Raw genomic sequence first — 6768 nt, forward strand, 5'->3', positions numbered from 1 at the left:
TCATATTCATTTTCGTTTTCCTTGGAAGCAGAGCATGGATTAGAGTAAAATCAGTCTATACCTCTTGTTCATAATTAATGCCAAGGTGAGCTCAACTTTAGGGGGAGGAAAAATTCTCTCTCTTTCTCTCAGACACGTACACACAAACAGCCAAGGGATTCTTAGTTTGAGGTAGTATATAGTAACATGTTAGGTAATTAGTAATATTTACATGTGGATGGAAAGGAAATTTCTAAAACACATTGTAAAAAAAGAAATGGAACAAGTCATGAGGAAAGATGAGATTCAGTTTTTGAAGGCAACAGGCAATTCAACAGTTAAATGGGATCTTAGGCATTATTTGATTTTGCTTTATGATTTTAGGGAAATGAACTCAAGGCTTAGGAAGGTTAAGTGACTTGTCTAATGTCACAGAGGCACCAAAAGTTGTTTTGATTTCTGACAACTCTCAATATGTGACTCAATGAAAGGGAGTCATGTTCAAAATTTATTTACAAAGTCTTATCTGACCTATGTAATAATTCATACTATGAAAGAGATTTTGCAAAATATGTTTTTGTCATTATGAAGAAGTGTGACCATAATAAAAATAGGAATGCTTCCTCTTAAGTTTTATAATTTTTGGAAAACAAAACAATTTTATTTCAAACCATATGGGGACATGTAGAATAGTTACTGAAGAAATGTTCAATTTTAAAGGGACAGGGACTTCCCTGGTGGTGCAATGGTTAAGAATCCACCTGCCAATGCAGAGGACATGGTTTGATCCCTGGTCTGAGAGGATCCCACGTGCTGCGGAGCAACTAAGCCCATGAGCCACAATTACTGAGCCTGCTTGCCACAACTACTGAAGCCTGCGTGCCCTAGAGCCCGTGCTCCGCAACAAGAGAAGCCACCGCAATGAGAAGCCCGCGTATGGTAACGAAGAGTAGACCCCACTCACCGCAGCTAGAAAAAGCCTGCGCGCAGCAACAGACCCAACACAGCCAAAAAAAATAAAATAAAATAAAATAAAAAAGATAAAAAGGACAATTTCAAGATTATTTGAAGTAAATGTTAAATACATGCTCTGAGTAAGAAATTAATAGCAGTAATCTTTATGAGTTTATTTTCCAACACAATCTTTTCAAATTCAACATAGATTACATAAAAGCTGATGACTTAAAATACTGGAAAATACAAATATCTTTAAGAAGAGGCGAATTGCTAAAATGAAGCTAAATGAATACTGTAAAGTTTTTAAATTTTCTTAATTTTTTAAATAATTTGATTCTGCATAATTTGATGGTGTTTATAGTGGAAACAACATACCAGAAACTAAAGAATGATAAAGTTTTTGTTTTTTTTAAATAATATACTATATACCTAGGCAGCATTTCCTCATTTAGATGTTATGTTTTTATTGGTTGCCAAGTGCATTGCCTTGTTCTTACGTTGATGGATTTCTAGTTTTGGTTGATTGTTATACTGATTTCTTAACTCTGAGGATTTTTTTTTTGACTTTTATGGCATTGGCAATTACATCCAAAATAATATCATGTGCAAGGGTAATTATCATCCTGTTACTATTAGTCATTTTTATATTTGCCACCACTTAACAGAACTCTCCTATTTGAAGCTGTGCCAGTAATCATTTCCCTTGGGTACAGTCATACAGTCAATGTGATATAGGACTGATGTTGTCTAAATTATTATTGATACATTGTTGAGTCCTAAAGGACAAGGAAAATGTTATCCAAAAAATTACAGATAGCTGTAACTGATAAAAGGAAGAATAAAGATCCTCAGCCCAGAGTGACACAAAAGGTCGGATAAAAATCAAAGGGTCAGGAGACAATAGAATCACAATTCCTTCCCCTCCAGGGAAGGAATTGGGGAAAATGATGATAGGTGAAAATACCAGCCAATGGATAAATCACCTAAATTGGATTCCAGATAGACAGTCCTACTGCTTTTTTAATCCACATCAAGTAACTTATCTATCATTAAGTCTGGCTCTAAAATGCTCTTAAGTAATTGGTATTGGAAAACAGTACAGTCCATCACAAATTTAATAATTCAGTTTAAGTCCAGATTAGCTTAGTCCAAGATATATACATGCTAATTTAGAGCTATATGTTTTCCTAACGCGTATAGCAGGGGGAAAAAAAATCTCTGAATGTTAATTGAGGGTCACTATGAAAAACTGGCAGAAAAAAAAAATTGAGACACTGAATCTCCAAAAGATTAGATGAAAAGAGATTGTTAAAAAAAACTGAAATGATGCTGTCAATGCAGACTCCGCAGATTCCTTTATCAGATTAATTTTATTACAGACAGCTCAAAAAGCAGAAGTATATTCTAGTCTGTCTGAGTCAGGACTATGTATTTAGTTGGATTGTATGTTACCTGTCGAGATACAAACCTGTCCAATGTGACTCAAATCTTCAGGTAGAATTTCTATCAAGGTGCCATCTAATAATACAGTCTCTATTTGAAATAGGCTTTCAGGACCTGGCCTCAAACTCAGTTACAAATATACAGAGGCCTGCTTCTGCCATGTGAATCAAGTCTTTGGTTGGTGTCCAGCAAATCTCTTCACTGGCACCTCCACCACCACTTTTCAGATACAGAATTTATTTGCCTTCACTTTGATCAATGAATTAATTCAGATTCAGTAACACAGGAAACAGTCCACAAACAGAACAAGTTCTTTCTATTTCAACCAGAGTTTCAATTACTTCTGTGAAACCATTTGAATTTACTTTATGAAGGGGTCTGGAAAATATTTTATTTCCTATTTGTGAGAGTCTTAGAATCATTCATTTTAATTGTACGAAGGCAAAGGCACCTTGACTTCTCAATCCTTTGTAATGACCATAGTTCTCTATTTTTTCCACAAATAATACGTCTCTAGTATTGCACTCAGAGCTATTCCAAATGCTTAATTCTATAAATCAATTGCAGCTCTGTTATAGTATATTTTCTTTTGAACCAAATCCCTTGTGAAGATGTGGGAAATTCAAATCCTTTAAGTAAGAAGGAAGCTTGATACTACCTGAATCCTTGTAGAACTAAACTGAGTGCTGTAATCAATGCTGGTCATTATAGAGCTAATGACGAAGGATCAATTGATGGTAGCATTTCTAAGAAAACACAAACCGTGACCAAAGAGCGTTTTATGTGAAGTCACTCTTTCACTCACTGAGGCAATATAGTCCCCTTGTGAAAAAACAGGATGAAACTCATGAGGAATAAAAGCCAGATGCTACACAGGTCTACATAGAAGAGCTTCTAGATTAGAAAACCTCCACTTATAAAATACTATCTCACTTAATCTGGTTTGTTGTCTGGGAAATGATAACCACCATATTGAAATGGGGAGAGAAAAACCCTAATCATTGAGAAGTATTTTACTTAATCCTTTAAACAGACCATAAACTGGGTATTTTTATTACTAGTGTATAAATGAGAAATAAAAGGCTAGAAAGATGTAATACAATTTGTATGAAATTATACAACGAGTTGGGAAAGGGTTGAGATTTGAATCCATATTTATCTGGTCTCAGACTAAATTTTTTCCTATCTATGACAATGCATTAGCCTCATATAATTGAACAGAATACCTGGGTAAAAAACTGTTTCCTCAGTGCATAATTGCAAATCAATACCTCAAGAGACTCCAAACATTACTAAAATAGTGTTTGAATTTATAATGCACAGGTCCAACTGAATAGATGAGAATTATATAAACAGTATACACATTCATTGTCTAAACTCATAAAATAAGCTTATGTGAAAAACCCATTAGTCCATCAATTCAGTGGACTACTATATGACCAACACTGTTCTTGAACTCTAAGAGAAACACAGGAATATATATGTTTTAGAGGGTAACAATCTACACCCACAAGGCACCTAGATATAAAATGTCAAAGAGCAAAATTACATTAATGGTAACTTCAATATAGATTCATATTTACTTAAAGAATATTTTAAATGGTATTACTTAATATTTTGAAAATAATATTAATAATCATAGTGCACAAAATAAAAATACTATTAATACAGATTAAAGAATGATAAGGCAAAGGTTCATTCTTACTCAGAATGTAGTTTAAAAAAAGAGTATGTTCACAATAATTTACAATTTAAAGAAATTGTTTTTGGCATATATATCTAGGAAGACAATTATATGTAAACTATTTTGGTCCTGATTCTAATACATATTCTTTCATTTTCCTGATTGTACTTAATTTTGATAGGAAATAAATAAGGCATGCTTTTAAAATGGAAAAAACAATCTGAAAATGCTTCTTGAAAACCATTCTTTGGGATTTTTAATAAAATATAATTAGCACATCTTCGGCTTTCTATCTTGGAAAACAGACAAAGCTAAGCACATGGGTCAGTAAATGCCATGAATACCATTCATGAATGCATGAATAAAACAAACTACATGCATAATAGTTCCTCCCAAAATGCAAAAGATACTCTTTTTAATGAATATAATTTTTCAGTAGTAAATATTGAGAACATCTACTCTCTGCCTTCCATCCCAGATTGCCAATCATACATGAGCTTTTCCCTTTATCTCCAAAGTTTCCAGAATATAGACTTTAAATCCTTCTCAGGCTCAAATTCTTTAAAATAGTTTTCCAGAGGCAGAGGAGAGAGTAGGAGAGGCTGTGAGAATTATGGAAGGATAGAGAAAAGCTAAAAGATATAAGGTAGAGGCTAAACGTTGTAATCTATAAGACCTAGGGATTTTGCCAAAGGAGTAGACAACTCAACCTAATATATGCACAAAAACATTCAAAAAAGAAACTCAAAACACTCTTTCCCTGCACTATATAAAACTGATATATTTTCAGATTGATAGGATTTGGACTTAGCCTAAATAATTAATGCTAAAATGATCACGTATTCTTGTATAATTAATGCAAAACTTGATAATGATAAATGTCTAAGAAAGAGGAATGGACAAGCAAAGAGCAAATGAGTTGAATTTTAGGGGCATCCTTACATTTTCACCATCATGATCTTAAGACTTATTATTTTTATTTCCTCTGGGAGAATTTGAATATTTCAAATAAGCTAGAAAACTTTTCTTGGAATTTTCAGTAAATAACAGGGAGTCACTTCAAATCCTCTTGGAATAGGCAGAATACAGACATGTAAACAGATGGGTAATTAGCTCAGCAGATCTCTATTTAAATTTAAAAAAATACATAGGCTAGCTGATTGATGGTAGATATAAAAATCCATCATTTGTTCCAAGGCTTGTCTAATGGCTCTAGAAGGGACTTGTAATTTATTCAGTGGAAAGAAGTAGGTGTTAGGGTAATTAGCTAAATAAAATTAAAGACAAATGTAGTCACACATTATTTCTAGTTCCCATGGAGATTTTATGTGGATCTATTTAACCCACTGTGATGATCAGGCCTTAAAACTGGAAAGAAGAATAAGAAAGAAAGAAAAAAACCCTGCAGTCTTTATCCTCTATGAAAAATGTCTCCATATTTTAAACCCAGAATCATGCAAAACACTATGAAAATATATCCTGGTTTTCCCAGGACATACAGAAGATGACTAATTCTCCTGTTTTTTCTAGCAGTGGAGTGATCAGGTATCACACTGCTTTATTTCATAAATTTACTAAAATCAGCATTTGCTTTTAAGATCTTGAAAATTGGTCTAATATTTAACAAGTCTCTGTAATTCCTGAAAGTCATTTTATTCTAAGCATTCTTTGTAGCGTATTTGTAATGATCTTTTCATTATATTATACAATGAAAATTCCTGTGATATAAAATATGTATTGCTCATTAATATTCAAAGTCAAAAATAAATACTCTGATTATATGTGAACTATATGATATTTCTCTCCATGTTTTATCTCTACAGTTAATCCCATAATGAATAAATATTATGTTTTAAAATTGCAAATATTTCTTCTTTTTAAAATTTAATGTTACCCTAATTTTCCATCATGAATAACAGGTTGTGGGATACAACTTAAATATTAGTAGAAAATCAATATCTAAACCTGAATCAAAAAGCACTAAAAGTATTGTGCTTTTTTACTTAGCAGTGTACTTTCTGAAAATTCATCATAATTAATTATTTATATGGAAGGACCAGTTTTAATAATGCAGATATTCAATACAGAATTATTTATAAGAACAAAAATTAGAGATTAACTAAATATATAATCAGTGGGAAATGGTTTAAATTACGGAATAGTCATGGAGAGAAATTTAGACATGTGAAATCTCTTAAAAAACATAATAAGCATATGTTTAATATAACTAAATAACTGTGACAATATGTGCATGGGAGCAAATGCTAACATAAATATGAAAAGAGTAATTTTGTAAGGGTGATTAAATAGTGCTAATCTCCACACAAATAATTATTTACTATTATATGGTTGTAACAATGAAATCTGATAAAACTATATTACTATTATAAGGGGTGGAAATCATATTATATAAATAATTCATTATCTATATGCCAAATAACAAATCATACATGTATTGATTCACTTTGGCGTTAAGTCCTTGTCAAGCCAGAATATAATTATTTTAATCTATTATCTTTCTTATTAGGAATAAATTAACATTTTCGTGAAAGTTATATGTTCGGTAAACTTCCACTTTTCTTTTTTTATTTTGCAACTCCAGTTTCATAAATTCCAACTTTTTTTTTTTTTTTTTTTTTTTTTTGCGGTACGCGGCCTCTCACTGTTTTGTCCTCTCCTGTTGCGGGGCACAGGCTCCGGACCCG

This window comes from Physeter macrocephalus, chromosome 1 (genome assembly GCF_002837175.3).
Source record: "Physeter macrocephalus isolate SW-GA chromosome 1, ASM283717v5, whole genome shotgun sequence".
Lineage (NCBI taxonomy): Eukaryota > Metazoa > Chordata > Mammalia > Artiodactyla > Physeteridae > Physeter > Physeter macrocephalus.